The following is a 27,158-nucleotide window of genomic DNA, read 5'->3' as shown; positions in this document are numbered from 1 at the left end:
CACAATTACTTGATATATGAATGGGTGAATAAGTGCATGACCCCGCGAAAAGTGAGGGCTTCCCTGGTGTTCAGAGGATAAAGAGCCTGTCTACAACGCGGGAGACCCAGGTTCGATCCCTGGGTTCAGAAGATCCCCTGGAGAAGGAAATGGCTACCCACTCAGGCTCTAGAAAGATTTGCCCATGGAAGAAAGCAAACAAACAAAAAAAGTAAAGAAAACTGACTTTCTCACAAGCCCTTCTCAGGGGTCTGAGTTAGCAATTAAGTACAAAACTGCCTGCAGTAAATGAGCTCTCGTAAAGATGATTCCTGGACCAAATTCATTAAAGTTGAAAACATCTAAAAGAGCCTCATGATTATAGTGTGCCCTATAAAGTTTAAAACAATATAATATTTTGACTCTGGAACTAGAAGACTTGACAAGTTTCCAGTTGGGAACAGGAGCCGTTGTTGAGACTCACTGTCCTAGGGCTTTCCTCTGAGAAAACGGGAGGAGCTGTTGGGTGGTGCCAATATTTCCAGGCGGCTGGCCAAGTTAGTAATCCAGGCATGTGTGTGTTGTGAGACACACTGTCCTTCTCTCAAGCTGACATTCGAGTCCCCTCCCGTGTCTAATCAGGTCTTTCTTGTATCTCTAAAGTAAAGAGCAAGTTCAGAAAAAGTCAGTGGAGTCCATCCTATTTCCAAAGCAGAGAAATGTCAGGAACTGGAAGTGTCTGCCTCACATTTTTGGTAGCCTGCTGCGTTCTGACTGAGGTTAGGTAACCATAACAAAAAGCAAAACGAATGACTTCAGTGAAAAGTTTGCCCGGGGCAAAGCCAAGAGGTATGATATTTCTCTTGGATTACAATCAACAGAAGCACTTAAACTGGTGTCAGTATTGTTCAGAATTCTGGAGATAAGTTGTAATACATTTCAGGACTCTTAAAGATCTTTTTTTCCAAGTTTTTGATATTTTAGTTGAACAGTTTGGTTGGCTGGCTTTTATACCCCCCAGCCCCCAAAGAATTCATTAAGGAATCTCAGTCATGAATCTGGGGCTAGTGTAAAAACAGCTGCCTTAATATCAGTGCTCTGCGGTTTATAAGCTCACCATTTTCCTGGGAGGATCTAGAATCATATTAGCTGTGACTCTGCTAAACACAACTCTCGATGAATCCCTGCCATTAGCACCAAAAATTCCAGCCGGCTGACTAGCTGTGGGCAACATCTCATCTTGCTGACAAAATCTGCCATCGGCCTCGATGAATTTGGAGAGCTTGTCTCATCAGAAAAGCTTCATGACAAATCTACCTCTGGTGCCAACGTTAAGGCACTGCCATCAGGACAAAGGTCAAAACGTATTTGAGTTCTGGACTTGTGTGAAAACTTATCACTGAACTAGACTCCTTGCTGAAAGTACAGGAGATGCCCTGTGCTGAGAGTGAAAATTGGCTCCGTGGGGAAAGCTTCAAAGCCATTTCAGCCATTAAAATGTGACTGGATGTATCAAGCAAGCAGGAGGGGTTGGAGCAGAGTGTGGGGATGCCATAGGGAGCTGGTAAAGAACTTTCTCCAGAAACCGGCCTGGTGATCGTGTGTACTCATTCTCGGGAGCAAGAAGCACTGGGGCCAGAGCCTCATTACCGATAGGCTGTTTAACATACCCATTATTGGTGCATTTATCACGTTTAGGTTGATCTCACGTCAAAAAATAATGATGCCAACGTGGACTGCCTCTCAGAGATATGTTAAGCTTGCTACCCAGAAAGAAAATAAAGATTCTGAAGCACTTTAACATGAACTTGGGCAAACCCCAGGAGATGGTGAGGGACAGGGAGGCCTGGTGTGCTGCAGTCCATGGGTCACAAAGAGTCGGCACAGCGACTGAACGACAACAACAACAGCACTTTATGTTCATCAGAGTGCGAGACAGACGCTGCTGGGAAGCTTTAGACCACGAGAGACTGCTCAGCTGCTCCCAGATACGATAAGAGTGGCTTACCCCAGTGCCATGGTTCTTAGGGTGTGGTCTCCAGGCCAGCAGCAGCACAATCACCCCACAGACTTCTTAGAAAGGCAGAGTCTCTGGCCACAGCCTAGATCTAGGATCCAGATTCTCTGGCAGTATGACCAAGCAATCTGTGTTTTAAGGAGCCCCCAGGAGGTTTGGTTCTGATGCTCAAGTCAGAAAACCATAACTCTGGAAAATACAAAGGGATCTTCATAGTCAGCTCCTAACCTGGCCACCCACTCTACAGATGACCTTACAGAAGCCACTTAATATTGCTGTCCTCCCCTCCCATTCATCTAGAAAGTAGTCATCTCAACCACTGTGGTCCAAATCTGCTACTTCCTTCCATGCCCCTGGCTAGGCAGTCAGAACACTTCTGTTTCTTCTGCAGAGCACTGGTGTTGCCAAGAGGTATTCAGATATCATTTTGTGTAAATCTGCCCCCTCTGAGGAACTAAGCAGAACAGGGTTTTGTTTAATTTCCCTTTGATTTGGAGGTCATGAAATTAAAAGACGCTTACTCCTTGGAAGAAAAGTTATGACCAACCTAGATAGTATATTCAAAAGCAGAGACATTACTTTGCCGACTAAGGTCCGTCTAGTCAAGGCTATGGTTTTTCCAGTAGTCATGTATGGATGTGAGAGTTGACTGTGAAGAAAGCTGAGCACCGAAGAATTGATGCTTTTGAACTGTGGTGTTGGAGAAGACTCTTGAGAGTCCCTTGGACTGCAAGGAGATCCAACCAGTCCATTCTGAAGGAGATCAGCCTTGGGATTTCTTTGGAAGGAATGATGCTAAAGCTGAAACTCCAGTACTTTGGCCACCTCATGTGAAGAGTTGACTCACTGGAAAAGACTCTGATGCTGGGAGGGATTGGGGGCGGGAGGAGAAGGGAACGACAGAGGATGAGATGGCTGGATGGCATCACGGACTCAATGGACGTGAGTCTGAGTGAACTCCGGGAGTTGGTGATGGACAGGAAGGCCTGGCGTGCTGTGATTCATGGGGTTCCAGAGTCGGACACGACTGAGCGACTGAACTGAACTGAACTAAACTGATTTGGAGGTGGAAGAGACTAAAATGTTCCAGACCAGAGTCTGTCTAGATGAGGGACTGACCAAATCTGGCCAGATGCCTACTTTTGTAAATGAAGCCTTGCTGGAGTGTAGACACACACACTCACTATACATTGTCAGGGCCTACCTTCGAGCTGATGGCTCAGTCAGTAAGAATCTGCCTGCAGTGCAGAAGACCACCTGCAGCACAGTAGACCTGGGTTCAATCCCTGGGTTGGGAAAATGCCCTGGAGAAGGAAATGGCAACCCACTCTAGTATTCTTGCCTGGGAAATCCACGAACAGAGGAGCCTGGCAGGCTACAGTCCATAGAGTCGCAAGAGTCAGACACGACTTGGCGACTAAACCATCACCGCCACCTTTCAGCTACAACGGAAGAGTTGAGTTGTGACAGTGACCCAGTGGCCTTCAAGGCCTAAAATATGAACTCTCTATGCCTTTCCAGAAAGCATTTTCAGACCACCGATTGGTCCAGACACATAATCAGCCCACACTGGACTAGAAGAGGAGATGGTGCTTATGGGGTCATGAACTGGAGAGGAGCAGGAGCTTCAGGGATGACAACAGAGGGGCCTCTGCCAGGAGAGCACAAACAGTCGTCAGGTGACTGAGAGCCCCTCTGGTGATTCCATCCCAACTAGCCCACAGGCCACACTTTGAGAAATGGGGAATGATCTGTCTCTTCTGATGCATGAAGGCATAAGCCCGGGTGCTCTCAGAAAAGTTCATCAAATAAAAAAATCTGGTTTAAATCCTCACTTGCAGCTGTGATTTTTCTTGCTCTTTCTAACAAATTTGGCAGAGGGTGGGAGGATAAATTTAAATTTCCAGACTTCTTTAATTCATTTAACCAGGAATGCGTGTGGTTGTTCATTTAGCCTTCAGATTTATACTGCTAATACTCCAATTCCATACTTGTAGAAGGCAATTTTAAATTTATAGAAGTCCTCTTCCAACAGACCAGAAAGCTAAATGAAGTTTTAACTTGTATCATAGCATAAACAAATGCTTGTTCCAAATGTAACCTTCAGGCATTTTGGAATTAGGAAGTTCTAATCCCTCAAAAAAGCAGATGGGCGGAGAGCTTGCACATGTCAAGGGAATTTTCAGGGTATAGTGAGAAGACCAATTGATACTTCTAAGATGACAAAGGAAATTTTGAAACTGTCAGCTTTAGAAACAAATGAAAACTTGTTTAGAATTCCAGGAGAATTCTAAAAAGGACTTAAATAAAACAAAAAGAAATTTTGTTCAAACTCTTTGGTATTTTTAATGTTTCCTTATTTTTAATAGTTACTACATAACTCCATTATAGAAGACGCATAAAATAAAGAGAATCCACCCATGGCTCCGAACACAATTGCTAACATATATCCCAACACAACCACTGTGACTAAAAAAAGAAAACTCTTGAAAATCAAAATCATTAATAGAATCTATTTTTGTGATATGGAAGTAATTGTTTCTAAATTATTGAAAAGCTAATAAGAAGCTCAAAGGCCAGTGATAACAGGGAACCAGTATCCGGTTAAATATTAGTCCCTAATGACATCATCAATAAACTCTCCCCAGAGCCTTCTCTCACCTCAGCCTTCAAGATTTATCCAAAGTCCTTTTCCTGCATTCTATTCCTTCTAAGTTCTTTTATTTTTCTCTTCCTTTCTTAATTAGTAGTAATATAATTACAGCTAACTCTACGCTGAGTACTTTACATAAATTATTTTATTTTCGTCAGAATTCTGAAAGTAGATACTAGGATATCCTCATATAATCCATGAGAATCTGGAAACAGAGTAGTGTAGTGGATTGTTGCTATTATGGTATTAAATTTGGTCACAACTCCCTGCATGCATGCCTGCTCAAGAACTAGAGCTTAAAAAAAAACAAAAAAACTAGAGCTTAGGTGTCTAAGCCTTTTAGCCACCACATAAAGAAACCTAGACTAGTCTGTTAGATGAAGAGGGATTATGTGGAGAAGGGCCCCATCTGAGGCCCCAGGCAAAATGAGTGAACCCAGCCAATATTGCGAGGAACACAAATAAGCTGACCCAGATGAGCCCTGTTGAACTGTCGACCCATCAAATCATGAGCAAATACATGATGATTTTTTTAAGCCACTAAACTTGGGCATAGTCTATTACACAGCACAAGCTAACTGACACAAAGTACTTTTCTCAAGTCACACAGGCAGGACAAAGATTCAGACAGAAAGTCTTAACTATACAGCCCAAATACTTAACTCCCTATTATACTGTGAAACTCCCAAGAATCTAGTCAGCACCACTGGGTAAAGCTAATGCTTAACGATGATGCAGTGTCCCCTTAAGGATAACCAGAAAGATGAGTTATCTGTCAAGCTGGCACAGAGATGGGCCCTTTCCACATGTTGCCAGCAGTAGCTTATTTCTAAATTCAGACCAGGGGCACCTGGGAAATAATTAGCTCCCGTGTTGCTGTCCTCTCATAACAAATTTGAGGGCAACTCTTTATTTTTGCTAAAGTTAAACAGTTCATGGCACACATGTTACTTAACACTTCTCTAGGAATAGAAATGTATTTGCTTTTAATCAGTTGGGGACTCATTAGTGAGGCTGTCTTCATCTCCCTGAGCCTTTGCCTCTTTTGCTTAGTTTTTTGGGGTTTTTTTTTTTTTTGGCTCTGTATTAGTGTTTTGTTTGTTTTCTACAGAACTTTCATAAATAAAACCTAATGGGCTGAACAAATCAGGAGGAGAAGCAATGTCAAATGCAACACAAGAGTAAACCCTTATAACCTTCCTCTTTTTACAATCCTTCCCTAGGCCTAACAGCAATGAATGAATAACTGATCATTAAAAATAAAAGGGAGTTATTCGACTTTGAGCTATATGAAGAATTAATCTGGTACAGAGCTACCAACTAGCAATTCTGGTAAAGAATATATACCAAAGAATTTCCAGGAAGCTTTTAAAATATTTTTGACAGTCACAGATTCTTAAAAGATCTGCAGATGTGTGTCTAAAAGAAATAAAATATCTTGATGCATAATAAACAAAGGTCATATAAATTTGGGATACCAAATTTGAAAACAATTTTCACTATAATTGAAGCTGTTGTTGTTCAGTCACCAAGGCATGTCTGATTCTTTGTGACCCCATGGACTGTCACCTGTCAGGTTTCCCTGTCCTTCACTCCCAGATCTTGCTCAAAAATCACATCCATCCATTCAGCAATGCCATCCAACCGTCTCACAACTGAAGTAACCACTTCTAATTTTTTCCTCTTATTTTTTCCACCTGCAAAGTGGTTCTCAGCCTTTCTTTTCTGGAGTGATCAATAGTAGTAGTTCAGAAAGTGTGGCTTAGAAGCCATGCTTTGATAATCCAGTGCTTCTTAGTATGAAAGTGTTAGTCACTCAGTCCTGTTCTTAAGCAGTTATTAAGTCAGGGTCTGCCCCCAATTCTACCGTCTACCCGCCAATACACAGACACTTCCAGAGGCATCTGCCACCAGCACAGAGAGCTCCCCTTGGCCCCTGACTGATCAGACAGTCAATTCTGTTGGTATATCCAGGGCCTTTTCCATCAGCAAATTAGGTGTGGACATAGTTGTAGCTCTTGGGCTCATCTGGTGCCTTGAGGGTACAGTTAGGCAACTGGGCACTTCTGGGAACATCTGGTGAAACTTCCTCTGCTTACCCTCTCTATGTGTGGCCTATCTAGTCTTTTTGCCCTTGTATCTGGTGTCCAGTTTTCTCTCTAGACCTTAGGGAGGAACTAGAACCTAGCCCTTCACTGCAGATTGAAGTCTAATGCTCTCACTGGGTTCCTTCAGCCTGGAGCTGGTGCCCAGCGTCTTACTGACATAGAATCTTTGACCTCCTTCTAGGGAGAACTAGATGAGCTCCCATCAGATGATAAGAGCTGCAATCTCTCAGAAGTCTTTTTCCATCAAATCCTTCTCTCCCTCCTTCGATTTTAATGTGTTCCTACTAAGAACTTGAGTATTTCCCACCCATTGGGATCCAGTATCCTGGACAATCAGGGCACTGGGAGGAGAATTGGGACTGAAGCCATACAAATTTCCCCTGGCCTCTTCCATACACTGGTTCCAGCATTTCATCGACTCTCAGTGGACTCACCTACTCCCACATGGCTGAGAGGTGGAACTGTGACGCCATTTAAGGGGGAGAAATCTGTTCAGAAATCCTAAAGAACCATAAGGATTGTCTAATACAAGTGAACCACCTGCAGAGTGTTAACAAAAAAAGAATATTATTTACCCCTTGCTTCTTTATTTTCTTTCTTAATTTTCTGCTGCTTTCCAAGGAGAAAAGGCTATTTGGATGAGAAAGAAACTTACTTTTTCTCTTGGCATTTTTTTTCTTCCAATAGTCCTTTCCAATCTCGTGTTTCTTTGCATCTCTTTCTTGTACAGAGCTCGCTCGCTCGCGCTCTCTTTCTCTCTCTCTCTCTCTCTCTCTCTCTCTCTCTCTCTCTCTCTCTCTGTCTCTCCCCCTCTCCCTCTCTAACCCTCCCTTTCCCTCTCTACCTCTCCAGTAAACACAAGAAGGCAGTAGCTTCAATTAGAATCTACACTGTATTTCATCATAAAATTGCATGGTTTGCATTCCCTTCCAATTCTTGTGAATCTAAACGAAATTTACATCTTTCTCTAATTTATTCTTCAAACTTTCATCTTGTAATCAGATCGTACATCTTTTAAAAGAGGGCAGTTGAGTTGTTAAGGGTAAATCCATTTTTCCTACCCCATTTTCTAACCTTCCCAATCTCATTTGAAAATGGAAGAAGGATGAGATCAGCTTGGCCATTGAACTGCCTGATCCTATTAATGGTGTTTTGTGCATTTTCCCTACAAAGCTGGTACACAGATTCTTTAAACCTTGAAACCCAGATCCTGATACCTGTTTCTCAGCCATAACCTACAAAGTACTCAAGAACCCAGCATCTTGTCTTCTCATCCAAGTGTATCTTGGCACTGGCAAATCTCTCTTAGAGACAAATTTTCATTTATGTTCAATTTACATGGAATGAAGAATCTTGGGCAGAGGACTGTTGGAATTCATTCAGTACCATGTTTGCCTGCAAAAGGGCATTTATACTTGACATTTCTGAAGATACTCATTTTACAGCCCAATTTTCACACTCAAATAATCACCATCTGTGTTGTCCAGTTTAAAATGATCATAGAGAACAAGTGCAATTTGTTTTCCCTACATTTTTTTTCTTGTTTCTTAGGGTTTGTTCGAATAGGTGGGAGCACAATTAAATGTAGTACCTCATTTCTAAGTACTGCTGCTTTATTCAAAAAGAGAAGATGAGGGATATAGGAAAGGAAGGAGGAAGGAAGGGAGGGGAGAAGGACGCCTGGTACAGAGTAACGCACTAAGCCCTAGCAAGCTTTTTCTCATAGAATATTATCATTATTTTTGCTGCGCTGCTGTACCACTTTTGCACGCATTTCACCATAATCCACCAAGTCAGAAAGAGGATCAGCGTTTATTCCTATTTGAAATTCTTTGATGTCTGAGAGCCAACTTAGTCTACATATAAGTGGTACAATGATAAACAATGCAGGATACATAAGAGACTGGGATTCAATCCCTGGGTGGGGAAGATCCCATGGAGAAGGAAATGACAACCCACTGCAGTATTCTTGCCTGGGAAATCCCATGGACAGAGGAGCCTGGCGAAATACACTCCATGGTCTTGAAGAGTCAGACAGGACTGAGTGATTGAGCACACACCTACAATGCCTGAGGGCCAACTTAGTCTACACATTTCGTTTATAACTCAGTGCACTTAAAAAATACTCTAGTAGCATGTTGATTTTGTAATATTCCTGGCTTCTCCCAATCTGAGGAAGACATCTCCAAATGAAGCAACAGATATCCTAGGAGCCTGTAGTCCTCAATATCTTTTGTGATACTCATCACTTTTATAATTATTTGTTCTTACTACTTGTGCAATACTATTATAACATGTGCTATGTCTGTTTTATTTCCTCTTGGAGGTACAGGACTACCTCATATTATGTTTTATACTTTCAATGTGCCTTAAAAGCATTTCTTAACTGAATTAAATCAATCAATGTTGATTCCTCTTCCTTTTCTTTCATAAAATTGAATCTGAACCCATTATGCCACAAAAATCTCCAAAAAAGGAGAACTCGTGAAATATTTTATATAAAAGCAGATTGGTTTCCTGAAAATATATATATATATATTTCATATTGAAGTTCATACAAAAAAAAAGGCACAGAGGTCAGGATCGGGGAGACTGATATTCTAAGCAATTACAAAAATCCTTGAAACTTTCCAGTCTTCACTGCTCTGACAGTATTTAAAGCTCAGTCTGGTTGAAAATATTCTTCAATGAATTTGTGTTTATTTCAAGATAGTGCTGACACAAGCTGAACAGAACAGAGTAAACATGAAGGTCAGTCTATTATCACTCTGCATGAAGTGCTCACAGGAGGCAGTGACCAACCCACAGTGAACAGATACTACACCAAGGCAAGCAAGACAGAGATGGAAAACGTATGGGTTGGTAGTACAATAACACAGTTTATCTCTGCAGGTGAGAGAAGTACTGATGGGAGTAAACACTGTGTGTCGCTAAATTTAAGCCAAACACATATTAGGAGCTCTGTTTTGACCTTCACTGGAAGAAAAACAAAGGTGTTGGACAACTGGAATAAGTAAGCACCTCTCCATTCTCCAAGGGGCAGTGTGTTTTAAACTACACATTGCTCCATTTCAACAGATCCCTCTAGGAGCATGTCTGGAGGGGCAGAGCAGTTTAACATCTGTGCTCCTGAAAATTAGAGTTACTGCTGAAAACACTTCTGCGACCACGCACGGGTTTCTATTCATGAACCACATGACTTACTAAACTATTACGTTTTTATTTTCTTTTACCTAGGTCAAGATTTTCCTCCAGAAAGCAAACTCGTGATATCAAGCTTTCTGAGTACTACTGGCACAGGAGCTGAATGTGGGAAAGTATGAAAGGTCCAAATGAACTGAAATTTGTCGCATTCTTAAGACAAAAGTCAGTGCCCCAATTTGTGAAATTTGGACTTACACTATACTAATTCCATATGGGCATTCTACACATGGGCTCGCAATATCAACCTCTGTAACAACACAAACATCAGAAAAAAATGCATGGATGCGCTGGATTTTAAAATACAAGATTCTTATTGTGAAGAAGGTATCCATTTGCCAGTTTTTATCTGCCTTTTTTAGAGCAAGATGAAGATAATGTGTAAGAGAAAAGGTGACAGTATGGAAATGAAAATGGTTGGCCATTGTTTCTTGAATTGGAGTCTCATGGTCTCAATGACCTTCTAGGATGGCCTGCATTATCTTGTATTATGAATGTTCACAGTAACAAAATACCTATGCTTTTTTCCTTTATGAACTATTCATTTAAAATATAAAAATCAGACACCAACTTACTGGTATATTAGGGTCATGCTGGTTTCTGTGATAAATAAGTTCCAACATTTTAATGACTTGGGCTCCAAAGTCATTTAAAAAATCAAAAAAAATCAAAAGTCATTAAAAAAATTTAAAAATCACTGTGGATTGTGACTGCAGCCATGAAATTCAAAGACACCCCTTGGAAGGAATGCTATGACAAACCTAGACATGGTATTCAAAACCAGAGATATCATTTTGCCAACAAAGGTTCATCTAGTCAAAGTTACGGTTTTTCCAGTAGTCATGTACAGATTGAGAGTTAGACCATGAAGAAGAATGAGTGCCAAAGAACTGATGTTTTTGAATTGTGGTCCTAGAGAAGACTCTTGAGAGTCCAAGGGGCTGCAAGGAGATCAAACCCTGAATACTCATTGGAAGGACTGATGCTGAAACTGAAGCTCTAGTACTTTGGCCACCTGATGCAAAGAGCTGACTCATTGAAAAAGACCCTGATGCTGGAAAAAATTGAATATAAAAAGAGAAGAGGGCGGTAGAGGATGAGATGGTTAGATAATCACCAACTCAATGGGCATGATTTTGAGCAGACTTTGAGAGAGAAAGACAGGGAAGCCTGGCGCTCTGCAGTCCATGGGGTCACAAAGAGTCAGACATAACTGAGCAACTGAACATCAGTGACATTTTTAATGACTGGACACAACAGAATTTATTTTTCACTTATCTAACAGTCCAATAAGGGTTTTGTTGGTCATTTGGGTGGTTTTCCTCCACTTGGTGACTTAGGGATCCAGGTCCTTCTGTATGTTTTGCCACCATCCCTGAGGCCTCAGCTTTCAGGCAGGGGGAGGGGGAAAGAGAGAATAGAGAAACCCCTATGCACCTGAAAGCCTCATCTTGACAGTGACTACATATCCTCTTTACTCATGTCTTATCACAGAGAACCGGCCACGTGGCCACCTGTGGATGAAAGAGAAGCGGGACAGTGTCTCCTAGTGACAACTCCACATTATCAAAGGAAAGGCACAAATATTATTTATATTATTTTGATAAACCATCTACACTATGGTATCTAATACATTAAATAAATCAATTCTAGTTTCCTCATTAACGCCCAAGAGACTTAAAATTTGGCAGAGTCCCTTGAGAGCAGGGACTGGGTTTGTTTTTTTTTAATCTCCTGTTCCTCCACCCATAAAATGTCTTGAGAACCAGATTCATTTGGAAACTGGTAGTCTAAGCAATGATTCCAAAAGTGGTCAAATGTCCAAATGAGCCTTTACCAATTTCTTCTGGCTGCTCTTTAGAAACCAGGAATAATTTCTGTAGTTAAAAGTTATGAATTTTACATTGCTCTCTACCTGAACTTGGAAGCCCTTGCATCCGGCAAATAAAAGGGGGATCGTTAGTTATTGGTTCAGGGTCTCTATAAAGAAAAGGTACTTGCTTTTACATGTTTCCACAAAAGAGCTACTCAAGCCCTAATGTCACTTGGCCCAATTAAGTATATAAATGGCAAGGGGCCAAGTTAATTACAACTCTGGGGACTTGGACTAGGCCAGGCTAGAAACAGAGTAGCAGGAAGAATGGCCCAAGCTTACACGCTGCTTTCAAACAAAGCCTTTGCCTTCCCTTGCCCTGGAGGGCAATATTCCGACCTAGAGGGAAGGCAGAAGTGTCCTGAAGAGCCTTGGCTCTTGCTCCTTATTATGGAAAAACTGGATGACTATTAACCAAACCAAACCTTAAAAGAGGACGAGCTGAAATAAGACTTGCTGTAGTGTTTGGAGAGGCAAATATAAAATGTTAACCTTTCAAACTTTCTTTTTAGCTTTTCTTCATGATTATAACTCATTTAAATTTGTATTTTATATTGGAATATAGTTGATTAACAATGTGGTCTTAGTTTCAGATGTACAGCAAAGGGATTCCATTATATATATAAATATATATAAATATATATATATATATACATGTATCTATATAAACCCTTTACATCCCCAAAGAAAGGTCGCAGAGTTTCTGAGGGAGCCACTCTCCTAGGGAAAAGTGTGGTGACGTATAAGGGGATGTTTACATTTAAGCAAACTCTGATCCTTTCCATCTGGCTGAGCGCTCCTGGAGAGCATCTTGGAAGTCCTGCCCCTCACCCCTTCTGCTGATTAGGCTGCTCTGTGCAACAAGAGCTCTGCCCTGGAGGAGCGTCAGCAGAGCAGTGAGTGCGTCCAGATGTGGCCACTTCCTTAAAGGTGAAGTACGATGGGGAAGAGATTAATCGGCAACGCAGCGAAGTCAGACTCTCCGTAACCCAGGGACGTGTTAAATGAAAAGGAAAAGATGCTGTTGAATGCTATCTCCAAGTGGAATCATTATTTCCAACTAACATACTCCTTCAGGCAACCCACACAGTTGGTTTTCCCGAAGCCCTTTTCCTCCTGTCGCACACGCCTACTTCTCGCTGGAACCCCAACAGCAGCTGAAAAAACATTCCATCCAGGGGAAAAGGGAGAGAAGGGCTGGTGAGATTACTGAGCCGGTGAAGCTGGCAGGTCGTCACGCGGGCAGCGCTTGGCTCAGCCTGCATCAGGGGACAGGGGGAATGCGGTTGGGGTCCGGGGGGTGGGGGAGTGAAGGCCTTCTTCTTGGTTCTGTGAGTCACAGGGGGTTAAAGTTCAGGGAGGTTTTCTTGGAAAAGCAGAAAATAAAATTCTTAATGCTATGTATAGTGCAGCTGGAATGTGATATTTCCTTCCACTTGTTAAATTGGGATTTTTGTTTTATGTGCTTCGGATTTAGCTCCTGGGTGCTCTCGGCTTAGTTTAAAAGGGTTTCCATCTCCACGTTGTCATACATGGAGAAAATATACTGAGGCAGCGCACCGTACATCGTGACTTTTATTTTGCTGTCGGACTGCAAGTTACAATATGCCTGTGTGCATTAAAGACTCGGGGGCTTTTACAGCGGGGAAGGATCCCTTCACACGTCCTACAAAGAGAGCTACAGCCCTAGAGGGAAGAGCTGGAAACAACGGCCTCCTTCTTACGTGCGTCAACCACATATCCCCAGTTTTAGCAAGGGCTCCAACTGCCTGTCACTACATTCCTTTCAATAAAGGCCATTTATTAAAAACACAACTAGAAAAGTTTTTGGCCGACAGCATGGACTGACTTGGGGTTCATTCAGAAAACACATTGTCGTATGTATATACCAGCCAGCCCCAAACTTTGAGTGGCTTGGTGGTTTTTTTCAGGAGCTAGGTAGGCTTTCCAGGTCCCTTGACATTCAAGGACCCAGTCCCCCATGATACCAACAGCAGGCTGGCCCAGCAGCTGCCACAGAGAGAGGTGCTATCAGACCCCAGACCCAACCTTTACAGCTCGCCACATGCTCCCCACCAGAATCCCAAGGGCTCCACATACACATGGCATCTTGTCTGGAGACTTGACCAGATGCTGCCCACGTCTGGAATTTTTTTTATTACTCTAAGTCTTATCCTCACCATCCACTGTGCTCCCTGGGGGCAAGAAGCGCTGGTAAAGGTCAGAGTGCTCCCTGAACCCCGAGAGTCTAGAGAAGCCAGACACTACTCACTCCTCAGCAATGAACTTCTGGTCTCTTTCCCTGTGACAGGTAGAAGCAAAGGCTCGGTGTGGACTTCAGGTGGTCAACCAGGGAGTTTAATCAGAGATGCTGTAGACAGGAGAACCACATGCACACAGCAGACCCCTGGCCACTGTGTGGAGATGTACTGGTATGAAAATGAGGGAGCCCAGAGGATTAAACAAAGTTTAAACAACAGAGTTTAAACAAAGAACGGGTGACCTGTCAGTCATAAAGCCAACGTAAAAGGAAAAATCCATCTCAACCAGCCAGCTACAAGTTTTCTGTTCTGTAATAAGGTTTTCAGGAAGATAAACTATTTGTAAGGGGAGATTGAGAGAGAAAAGAGGAGATAAAGAGAGGAGATACAGTGTGTGTGTGTGTGTGTGTGTGTGTGTGAAAGAAATAACGTGAAATATATGAGAAAGCCCAAAGACTCAGCTGAAGCGAATGGAATAGTGAGGGAGGAAAATGTGATTAAAAAATCTTTATGTCTACTGAAAGAGGGCCTTAAACTCATTTTGTACACCTTTCTCTTAGCTTTTGGATTCAAAGATACCCAAAAGAGAGAGCAACACCTAGTGCAGAGCTTGAGAGTGGTTTTATTTACACCACCAGGCTGTTTAGAACTCCCATTTTATTCTTGGTAATTTGATTGTTTGGTCACGCCTCCTAACAAGTGAAATGTTACACTGGAGTATTTGTTTAAACCTCGCGGCTTCAGATACAGTGAGTTGCTGAATGATGTTTGCTAATGGCACACATTCGATAATTCCTATAATGTGAAATCTCAGCCAGATTTAATGTTTAATTTCCCAGGGATTCACTCTGAAATTATTACAGACATTATGTATTCCACTCCCTGGACTTGGAATTAATTTCAAAACAGAGTAAAAGTGCATCCATTTGGGTGCCTTGGGGGAGTTCAGATCAGTAACATTCCATTTATCCTGAAGTTTCTGAAGTTTAAAATACCTTTTCACTTTATTGCATTTGATCTGGGTTCAGTAGCTACATGGCACAGTCACCCAGAACTGCATTTTTGCTTTTGTTTGTGATCCTGGGTGTGCCATCACTTAATAAATGCACACTCTTGCAAAAACTATATTGATCTTCTAAGGGTTTGTCTGCCTAAATAGAAGAAATCCTTGTATGGTTATCATGGTATGAAATGACTGCTAACTTGCCGTGATCTGGTTAAAAACATCATTAAACAGCTACATCTACATCTCCTTTTTCTGAATATCTGCTACAGAAACAGAATTCACGACATGCATTGCTTTGATTAATCAATCAGTACATTGGCTACGCTTCCAATACCTGGCCCAAGTAGAAAGCTCAGTGGCTGGAAAACCTCCAAACATTACAGAATAAAACAACCAGATCTATGTTAGGTTGTGATCCAAAAATTCCCAGACAATAAATCTTTAATTTGCTACCCTGGCAACTCTCACCAAATTTGAATTAAAAGAGTATTTTCCACACAAAGCTTTGAAAGGATTTGTCTCCTGAACAGTTTTAAAATTGTAACCTTTAGCTGAGGCACACTTCCTACAGTCCAAAAGGAGACTGAGTGTAAAAAAGACATCAAGGGATTAATTCACAAGTTTTACCCCAAAATGAATGACAGCTGTTTGGGAGTTCAATTGCACTGACGTCCCATTAGGTTCAAAACATCCTGGGTCTTGCAATTATCTCAAAGATTTAATAAAACCTTGTTAATAAAAACTTCACCTCCCTAGTCTGGTCTCAGCCACTGAACTCATCTGCCTATCTTACACAGAAGTGCTTCAGATGAACTCCTAAGCAGGAGGGGAAGGCAAGCGGTTAGTTCTTTCCAGAATTTTTTGTTTTTGTCAGATTGATCTTATTTTACCATCTCTCTCTCACACACAGCTGAGGAGGGTTGGAGAGAATAACAGACAGTATCTATGGTTTTCATTTCCAGGGAACAGAGCAATGGATTAAGTGTGACCTAGAAGCTTGCCGAAGCGGCAAACCACAAGCTTTGGACATTTGTAACTGCTTTGTACCCATAGACCTTAAAATGATGAAAGAATTTTAAAGCCTGAAGATACCTAGAGGTCTAATCCTCATACCTCTCAACTGAAAGAAGAACTGGTAGCCACAGTCATGCGGCCATGAGAGGCGGGGCAGGGGTCCCCCCAGATGGGCCTGAGGGAGCAGTTTCCTGTCACTCGACCCCTCTGTGTCTATCATCCCACTCAGCGCATTGGATGGCTCTCGTTTTTCGACTGTCTCCTTGGTAAGACCAAGCTCATGGACAGCTAGAACAATGTCTTTCTTGTCTCTGTATTTTCAGAGCAGTAAAGATTTTTTCATCCCTTTATTTCTTCTGTTCCCAAATAAAAATAACTTTGTCTTCTCTTACTATATATATGTCTTATTTACGTACATTCTCAGAGTTAAAAAAAAAAAAAGTTTAAAGAAAGAAATCAAGAACTGCTGGAAAGATCACTAGCCATATATGCCTACTGTTTAGTGTTAAGGCTTTGAAAGGAACACCTGAATGATGAATGCTTAAAAGGGGGATGAATGGAGAAGGAAAAGGTAACCCATTCCAGTATTCTTGCCTGGAGAATTCCATAGAGAGAGGAACCTGGCGGGCTACTGTCCATAGGGTCAGGTCACAAAGAGTTGGACATGACTGAGCAACTAACACACACAGCCAAGAGGGGGTTGAGACTTGAGAGAAATGATCAAGGGAACATATATCTAATGAATAGTTCTGTGTGTTGGCCTTTCGTCTAGTTGTTGTATACACAAAGTATTTAATCCTACCTCCCCAGTGAAGCAGGGTTATTATTCCCAGTTGATATTCATTCATTCAACAAATAATTATTGAGCATGAATTATAAATGCTTGGCACTCTTCTGGTGCCTGGAAATATTGCAAAAATCAAACAGGTAAAGTCCACGCTTTCACAGAGCTAATTCAAGGAATTTAGGGGAGAGAGAGAACACATTAAAATGAATCTATAGTTTAGCAGATGGTGACAAGTGCTGATGAGAAAAGTAAAACAGAGTGAAGGAATAGCAAACTATGTCAAGATCATACAGCCAGCAGGTGCCTAAGCTAGGACCAAACCCAGGGTCTGCCAGCCTCAGCCCTGCCCGCCCTTCCCTGTGCAGGACCTGCCTCCCTAGAAAGAGCACCCCACCTGACAGTTCTGCTTGGTGTTACCCTGCCAGCACCACCCAAATATCCTAACGGGTAAGCCTTTGGTAAGCTTAGCCTACTGTGAGTCAAGGAAAATCTATTTACTGGTAATTGTTCAGAATAATTGGTTTTTGCTTGTGCTTGAATTCAAAGTTCCTTTAATGGTGCTGACTTACGAAAAGAAAAACAAACATCTCAGCCCATAAGTGAAACAGGATAATTATCCTCCGAAATTTTTGGAGCCTCAGACTCCATTATGTACACACAAGATCCATTTCCATTTCTGAAAAAAAAAAAAGAAAGAAAGAAAGAAAAAAAAAGATGTGAACACATTGTAAACCTCACTCTTAAGAGGTTTTTGTTTTCCTTCTCCTTTTTGTCAAGCATTCTGTTAAAATAAGTTTTCCTGATGCCAAGCGGAAAAAAAAAAAATTTGTTTAGTACAAGGACTGGCAGAGGAGGCAGGTGGAAATGAAGTAAAGGTTAATATTTTGTTGTTCAATGCATCTTTAAATGCCTATAAAAAATGCATCTTCAAAACACCTCACCTCTAAATACAAGGCATTCAAAATACAGAGTTTAAACCCATCAGTGGCATAATACCATTGAAATGTCAGGCCACCCACCTGGAGTTTCTAGCTTCTTTGTGGACAAACAGGGCCTGATCATGAGCTGGGTGAAAGACTATAAACCTCTACTGTATCTTAGCAAAGAGAAGAGCAGGGGCAAACAGAGAGAATATTAATTTTCATCAAGAGAAAATCAAACTCATCCAAGAACTTTATTGGCAGAAGTGAAATTAGTTTTTCTATAGCAAATAGTGGAGTTGAGGGATTAATCTATTGCCCGAGAAGGAAAGTAAACCCACAGGAACCCAGAAGCATCCTTATTCTCTATAATGCATTTAACTCTCAAAAACAAATAAGATTCATCTCTGCACTTTCACTTAAAAAAAAAAATCTAAGACAAGATGATCTAAAACTGTCCCTTGCTAAAAATCAAATTATTAAAGCAAATTCCGGAAACTCATAAAGCTCAAGACAATTCTTAATGTTTTTATGGAATGTAAAGTGCCAGCCTGGGTGAGCCTTCCTGGATTCAAAGTTCACTGTAGATCGTAACAGACACGGTACTTAGCAATTGATACACTACAGAATTTGGTTACTTTCTACCATGGCCCAGGGCCCCAGCACACAGCAGTTATTTTTGAAAGGAAATGAAGTAGGATTATTGTATTATCTGAAAGCTCTCAGGAGTAAGCTGGTAAAAGTGATGTTGTAGAATGACATGGCTTCAGACCACCTTGTTAATATTCCTGCAAAATATACCATCCCAGCTTTTGGTGATTTTAAGTACAAAGGTGGCCAGGTAGAAAGCGGTGTCAGTTAAGTGGGTGGGGGAGAGAATGAAATCTTAATGGCAGATATCTGGTTCAGAGAGTTTGTGGATTTACTTGTAGTGTTGCATGAAACAATGCTCTAGCCAACTAAAAAAGAGCAATCATTAGACTCATCAAGATAGAATTATGGAAAATCTGAACTTATTCTGAACTTTGAGTAAATTCCATCAGAAAATCTGAGATCTCTATATTTCTTCTTTGTATCTCCCCTCATCCAAGTAAGTAACCTGTTTGGGACACAGGATAACGGTGGACACAATGGATCAGCAAATGATACACAGTTAGCTCAGTTAAAGAAGAGAATCTAGCCAGAACTCTACTCTGTTTTGCCCATTTCCTGGCGAAGAGAGGTTGGAGTTGAATCCATAGTTTACTTGATCATAATTGTCATGTAAAGTACATGTACTTAACTTTGAATTAACTGTTTTGTCAACTGTACACTGTGCACTCCAGAAGATGGGTTCTGTCAGTTTCAACAAATCCCTTTTCTCTTTGTCAAAGTTAGAGAACTTCAGCTACTGTTAAAAGATTGGCCTGGTACCCCAAGTGGGCTATCAGGTTAGCAAGGATCTTTGCAAGATGACTTAACATCATTTTATTTCCTGCTTCTGTGCAGGAAGGGTATACTGCACACTGAAGGGCACAGCTAATACATGCTAAAGGATTTTGTAAACTGTACCAATACTTAAATGTTGTTAACATGTTGTTATTAATCCTCCTTCACAGTATCGGTTCCAAATGCTACCCAATTTCCTGTAAGAGTTGTCATGTATTAAGGAACCTTACAAGCTCATCAACCAGATTCACCTCCCTGTAAGTCAACCCCAACCACAATACTGTGTTTATATCCATATTAATTGAATATAGCCTGTCTGGGTAATATTCACTTGGGGTTATAAAATAATAATATACCCATCTGCAGTGATACTCGTTTAACTTGAAGAGTAAGCACGCATAGACATAGACACATAAGTGCATACCTTTTTTCCAAAAAGAACACTCTGATAATTTGAAAGCAGGTATTCAATATCTGATGCGTTTTTTAAGTCCATTCCCTGCTTTAATTGCCTTCAAAACAGTGTGCTGTTTGATTGCACCTAGCAAAGTTGTCCTGATAAATACACCTGAAAGCCGTGGGCAGAAGTAATGAGTATGGGAATTCCTCGTCTTATAACTAACTTCTTCTGTTCCTTTCTTGGGGTTTGAAATGATAGAATAGACCCCCAAAACTACAGAGAATAAATCATTATGAATCAACATATTACTTTTGTTGATATTTCTAGAGCTGTGATCCACCAGTTACCCAGTGTGGGATTTTTAAAAGTTTCTTCCAATAATTTCATTCTCCTTTGTCTCCCAAATGAATAAAATACAGTAAAATAAAAAAAGAGAGAGAGAGAAAGTGCAAATGGAATTTTGAAATTCATCCCCAAACCATATGACGAAAACAGCTCCCCTTTCTTTGGTAAGCAACAGTCTTTTACCCCAGAGCAATTTAAGAGGTATGTGTGTGTGTTTTTCTCTTATATGAAATGTCATTTTAACTTGATCTCATCTGATACAATGAAAAGGAATAGTAATTCATGATCTGTTAGTATAAGGAAGACTGTATCACAGTAAGGACCTACGTAACTGTGGTTACACCTACCCAGGAGTAGCTGATTTTGTTGTTGTTCAGTTGCTCAGTCATGTCTGACTCTTTATGACCCCATGGACTGCAGCACACCAGGCTTCCCTGTTCTTCACTGTCCCCCGGAGTTTGCTCAAACTCATATCCATTGAGTCAAGGATGCCATCCAACCATCTCGTCCTCTGTTGTCCCCTTCTCCTGAGTAGCTGATTAGCTTTTGGTTTACACATGCAAGTGGAGGCAGAACAGCTGACCACTTTATTAGCATCAACTCTCACATTTCTGATTCCCTAAAATCTATCATCATTACCCTAAGATGGCAACATGCTGGCAATATGAGCTACATGTAGGTAGTAGAGTCTGGTTCCTGGGAACCGCCCACAGTGAATTCAAGTGAAAGTTTTTCTCTCCAACTAAAAGAGGGAAAAAAAAAAAAAATATATATATATATATATATATATGAAATAAGGCTTCCCTAGTGGCTCACAGTAAAGAATCTGCCTGCAATGAGGAGGCAGTTCAATCCCTGGGTCATGAAGAGCCCTTGGAGAAGGGAATGGCAACCTATTCCAGTATTCTTGCCTGGAAAATTCCATGGACAGAGAAGACTCACGGGCCATAGTCGATGGGGTCACAAAGAGTCAGAAATAACTGAGCAACTAACACTTTTATGAAATATATATTAATATATATAAAATTTAAATACATTATACAGGAGTATGGGAATTCCTCATCTTATAACTAACTTTTTCTGTTCCTTTCTTGGGGTTTGAGATGATAGAATAGACCCCCAAAACTGCAGAGAAAAAATCATTATGAATCAACATATTACTTTTGTTGGTATTTCTAGAGCTGTGATCCACCAGTTACCCACTGTGAGATTTTTAAAAGTTTAGGATAATTATAGTTTTATCCTAATCCCAACTGCAAAGACAAAGATTCTTCTTTTAAAATCCCAAATCTTTCTTTTCTAGAGTTGATGTCCAACTACTCTCCTTTCCTCACCAAGAGGCCAAACTCCTTAGCCTGACATTTAAGACCTTCCATGATGTGTCCCTAAATTTAAATCCAACTTTATCCAACTCTTTCCCTACATGTATCGTAATTTGAGTCAAACAGAACAATTCAGGGCTTTCAAGGAAACCAAAATGTTTCCAAGTTTTACAAGTCATATTCGCCACCTATCAAATCCTTCCTTCTACTTTTTCCTGTTAACATCCTATACAAACTTTAAGGTGCAATTCATATATACCTACCTCATTGGTGAAGCATTCCCTAATTCCCTGAACAGGAATTTTCTTTCTAAACTCTTACAGCAAGGGAACAGCATCTTTTCTCAAATACAGTTCCTCCTTTTCGCAGAAGGTCAGAGAAAAACAAGTCTTGACATTCAGATAAAGAAAGGCAACAAACTATAGCTCTGTTCTTTGCTTTACAGCTGTCTCATTTAATCCTTATACAATCCTAAAAGGAACGAACTATTATCGTCATTTAACAGATAATGAAACTGAGGCTGTTTTTTCCCAAATTTCTTGAGATGTGGTCGACCACACAGATGGTATGCATTTAGGGTACACAGTATGATATTTTGATAAATGCTCAAAGTTCTCCAAGCCAGACTTCAGCAATACGTGAACCGTGAACTCCTTGATGTTCAAGCTGGTTTTAGAAAAGGCAGAGGAACCAGAGATCAAATTGCTAACATCCGCTGGATCATGGAAAAAGCAAGAGAGTTCCAGAAAAACATCAATTTCTGCTTTATTGACTATGCCAAAGCCTTTGACTGTGTGGATCACAATAAACTGTGGAAAATTCTTCAAGAGATGGGAATACCAGACCACCTGACCTGCCTCTTGAGAAATCTGTATGCAGGTCAGGAAGCAACAGTTAGAACTGAACATGGAACAACAGACTGGTTCCAAATAGGAAAAGGAGTACATCAAGGCTGTATATTGTCACCCTGCTTATTTAACTTCTATGCAGAGTACATCATGAGAAACGCTGGACTGGAAGAAACACAGCTGGAATCAAGATTGCCGGGAGAAATATCAATCACCTCAGATATGCAGATGACACCACCCTTATGGCAGAAAGTGAAGAGGAACTAAAAAGCCTCTTGATGAAAGTGAAAGACGAGAGTGAAAAAGTTGGCTTAAACCTCAACATTCAGAAAACGAAGATCATGGCATCTGGTCCCATCACTCCATGGGAAATAGATGGGGAAACAGTGGAAACAGTGTCAGACTTTATTTTGGGGGGCTCCAAAATCACTGCAGATGGTGACTGCAGCCATGAAATTAAAAGACGCTTACTCCTTGGAAGAAAAGTTATGACCAACCTAGATAGTATATTCAAAAGCAGAGACATTACTTTGCCGACTAAGGTCCATCTAGTCAAGGCTATGGTTTTTCCTGTGGTCATGTATGGATGTGAGAGTTGGACTGTGAAGAAGGCTGAGCACCGAAGAATTGATGAGTTTGAACTGTGGTGTTGGAGAAGACTCTTGAGAGTCCCTTGGACTGCAAGGAGATCCAACCAGTCCATTCTGAAGGAGATCAACCCTGGGATTTCTTTGGAAGGAATGATGCTAAAGCTGAAGCTCCGGTACTTTGGCCACCTCATGCGAAGAGTTGACTCACTGGAAAAGAGTCTGATGCTGGGAGGGAGTGGGGGCAGGAGGAGAAGGGGACGACCGAGGATGAGATGGCTGGATGGCATTGCGGACTCGATGGTCGTGAGTCTGGATGAACTCCAGGAGATGGTGATGGACAGGAGGCCTGGCGTGGTGCGATTCATGGGGTCGCAAAGAGTCGGACACGACTGAGTGACTGAACTGAACTGAATTGAATGATTCCCACAATCAAGCTAATTAACATATCCGTCACTTTACGTATTTCCCATCTTACTGTGCGGTGAAAGTACTTGAAATCTAAAAATTTCAAGTATACAGTACAATATTAACTATATTTACTACACCATACATTAGGTCTGCATAAGTTATAACAGGAAATGTGTACCTTCCAAATAACATCTCCCTATTTACGCCATCCCCCAGCCCCTGGTAACCACCATTCTACTTTCCAGTTCCATGAGTTCAGTTGTTTAACATCCATACATATCATATATGTATGTAATCACATCTTCTTTGTCCACTCATCCATCCACAGACACTTGGTGTTCCCATATCTTGGCTATTGTGAGTAGTGCTATGGTGAACATTCAGGTGCAGATGTCTCTTCAAGACAGGGATTTCAATTCCTTCAGTTATCTACCCAGAAATGGAACTGCTGGATCATGTGGTAGATCTAGTTTTAATTTTTTTGAGGAACCTCCATATGGCTTTCCATAGTGACTGCATCAATTTACATTCCCACCAACAGTTCACAAAGGTTCCATCTTCAAAGAACTTCTCTGAAGGAAAGCTTTGCCTGTCAGACTTGAAAGCCCATACTTTCCACCAAGCGACTCTGTGACATGACTCATCTTTATATACCTCTTAGAATACTGGGCACATACTGCTGTGAATCTAGTTGTTGGCACATATTTCTTTTCTCTTACTAGAACAGAAGTTTATGTTGCTGTTATTGTTGTTGTTATCATTGCTGTTGCTGTTGAGACAAGACGCATCTCTCTTCGACCTGTTTCCTCTCCCCCTTTCACAGTAAAAAGTGAAAGTGAAAGTCACTCAGTCATGGCCGACTCTTTGTGACCCCCTGGACTATACAGTCCATGGAATTCTCCAGGCCAGAATACTGGAGTGAGTAGCCTTTCCCTTCTCCAGGGGATCTTCCCAACCCAGGGGTCAAACCCAGGTCTCCTGCATTGCAGGTGGATTCTTTACCAGCTGAGCCACAAGGTAAGTCCTTCATAATAAATCTCTTCTTCAAATATTTGTTTAATTAGTACACAATATTTCAGGGGGAAAGTTTTCAAAAGAAAAGTTTAAAGATAATGTCTCTTTCTAACTATTCATCTTAGGAATTAAAAAAAAAAAAAAAAAACTTAAGAAACCTTACTTAGAAATTGGCTATTTTGACATTAGAAAGTGAGGCAAATATTTTTGGTACAGTAACTTCCATGTTTTGAACATTTGATTATGTGCCAGATGAGGGAAAACAATGCTACCCACCTCTCTGCAAAATAACGTGAGTGAGAAGAAAAGAATCCTTGTATCCCCTTACAGCAACACCCGTCCTACAATCGGTACTTCCACGGTGTAAGTAGCCTGACCCCTAGTGGTAAGTGGTAAGTATTCGCATATTAGTACAAGTACAAATAAAATGGTTTCTTTTTACTAGGTGGATAGAAAAATAAATGAAGATGTTATAATATCAGTTGTATTGATTAATAGGGCTTCCCTTGTAGCTCAGCTGGTAAAGAATTCTCCTGGGTTCGATCCCTGGGTTGGGAAGATCCCCTGGAGAAGGGAAAGGCTACCCACTCCAGTATTCTGGCCTGGAGAATTCCATGGGCTGTATAGTCCATAGGGTCGCAAAGAGTCAGACACAACTGAGTGACTTTCACACAAGGTCACATATTTTTGTTGACTATGAAACATGAAACAAAGCAAAGGTAACAAAATATTAAATTTTATTTTAAAATTTTTGCTATAATAAAGTAATATGTTTTAAAATATCCAATTCTAACGTGAGTTTTTTTTAACATTTTCTTTCATTTACAATCTTTGGTTTCTATAACTCTTAATTAAATTCTCTCACTCTCCAACAACAGATCTTCAACAAAGATAACTCGCACAAGAGTGCTTTCAAGAAAGGATTAAAAATAGTGGGGTTGAGGCATTTTCAGTTTGTCTAGATAAAATACTCTCATGAATCTATCATTTTAAAACATCCCAATTCGCATTCAGTGTTACTTGCAATTTCACCAATGTTTAATTTATTTTACTACATATTACAGTTTAATTAAACACCAGACAGGAGCTTCAACGGGAGAGTTCCTTCTCTCTACCCAGCAGTGTTTAGATCTCATAGTTTGAAGTCTAGCTACAAAACTGGTAGTCAAAGGAAGGGTGAACTAGGTTTCTTTTCAATAACTGGGCCATATTTATTTCCTTTGTATTACTGGCAGACACTCTATATTAGTCCCCCATCTCCTAGCTTTTTTGTTTTAAAAAGTAAATAGTAATTCTTATTCATGGCAGTGGCACCTGCACAGGGTGGACAAATCTGGTCGCCAGGAGGTCCCCCTGCTGTTTCACTCAACTGGCCACATGCTCTCCACCCTGGCAGCTGCTCCGGTTTTGTGTTTCTCCCTCAGGCAAATAGGAACTACATGGACATTTAGAAATTCTTCTTTCTGAACCAAAACTTTGGTTTCAAAAAGTAGCTAGGAAATTCGTAACAGATGATAAACTTCTATATACATATTTCATTACACAAGAAACACATGAACACACTCCCATAAAAAATTTAAATATAGAAATGTCTAAACCGTGAACACTCGTATACTGCAACTTCCCTCTCATCTCACTCCTCCTCCCCAAAACATGAAGGAGGCAGGGGCATCCCCTTCACAGAATTAACTATGAAACTGGACAACTGTGTTAAAAAAATAGTCATTTCTAATCATGGGGAAATGACCCAAGACAAAAAACAACTCACATTTGCTTGCTTCCTTCCAAGCTTCGTTATATCACAAATAAACAGATTGGTTTTTTCCACTTTACAGAAAAAGGGACACTGCCCCCCTTTCCCACCGCAACCAACCCTGTAGCTCACCTGGTAAAGAATCTGCCTGCAATGAAGGAGACCTGGGTTCGATCCCTGGGTTGGGAAGATCCCCTGGAGAAGGGAAAGGCTACTGGCTCCAGTGTTCTGGCCTGAAGAATTCCATGGACTGTATAGTCCATAGAGTTGCAAAGAGTCAGACATGACTGAATTACTCACTTCACCTAACTATGTCCCACTGCATTTTGCTTAACATTATGTACTGATGTAAGATTTATGTTAGTAGCTATAGACCTCTCTCATACCTCTTTGTCATGTCAGCCCAATAAATATTTTCTTATTCTCCCTTTGTTTTATTTTTTTTTATTGGAGTATAGTTGCTTTACTTGTCTTAGTTTCTGTTGTACAGCAAAGTGAATCAGCTATCAGTTCAGTTCAGTTGCTCAGTCGTGTCCAACTCTTTGTGACCCCATGGACTGCAGCACGCCAGGCCTCCCTGTTCATCACCAACTCCCAGAATTTATTCAAACTCATGTCCATTGAATTGGTGATGCCATCCAACCATCTCATCCTCTGTCATCGCCTTCTTCTCCCACCTTCAATCTTTCCCAGCATCAGAGTCTTTTCAAATGAGTCAGTCTTCACATAAGGTGGCCAAAGTATCGGAGTTTCAGCTTCAACATCAGTCCTTCCAATGAATATTCAGGGTTGATCTCCTTTAGGATGGACTGGTTGGATCTCCTTGCAGTCCAAGGGACTCTCAAGAGTCTTCACCAACACCACAGTTCAAAAGCATCAATTCTCTGGTGCTCAGCTTTCTTTTTAGTCCAACTCTCACATCCATACATGACTGCTGGGAAAACCATAGCTTTGACTAGACAGACCTTTGCCGGCAAAGTAATGTTTCTGCTTTTTAATATGCTGTCTGGGTTGGTCATAGCTTTTCTTCCAAGGAGCAAGCGTCTTTTAATTTCATGGCTGCAGTCACCATCTGCAGTGATTTGGGAGCCCACGAAAATAAAGTCTGTCCCTGTTTCCATTGTTTCCCCATCCATTTGCCATGAACTGATGGGACCGGATGCCGTGATCTTCATTTTCTGAATGTTGAGTTTTAAGGCAGCTTTTTCACTCTCCTCTTTCAGTTTCATCA

This window comes from Capra hircus, chromosome 24 (genome assembly GCF_001704415.2).
Source record: "Capra hircus breed San Clemente chromosome 24, ASM170441v1, whole genome shotgun sequence".
NCBI lineage: Eukaryota > Metazoa > Chordata > Mammalia > Artiodactyla > Bovidae > Capra > Capra hircus.
Note: the sequence above shows the minus strand (reverse complement) of the source record.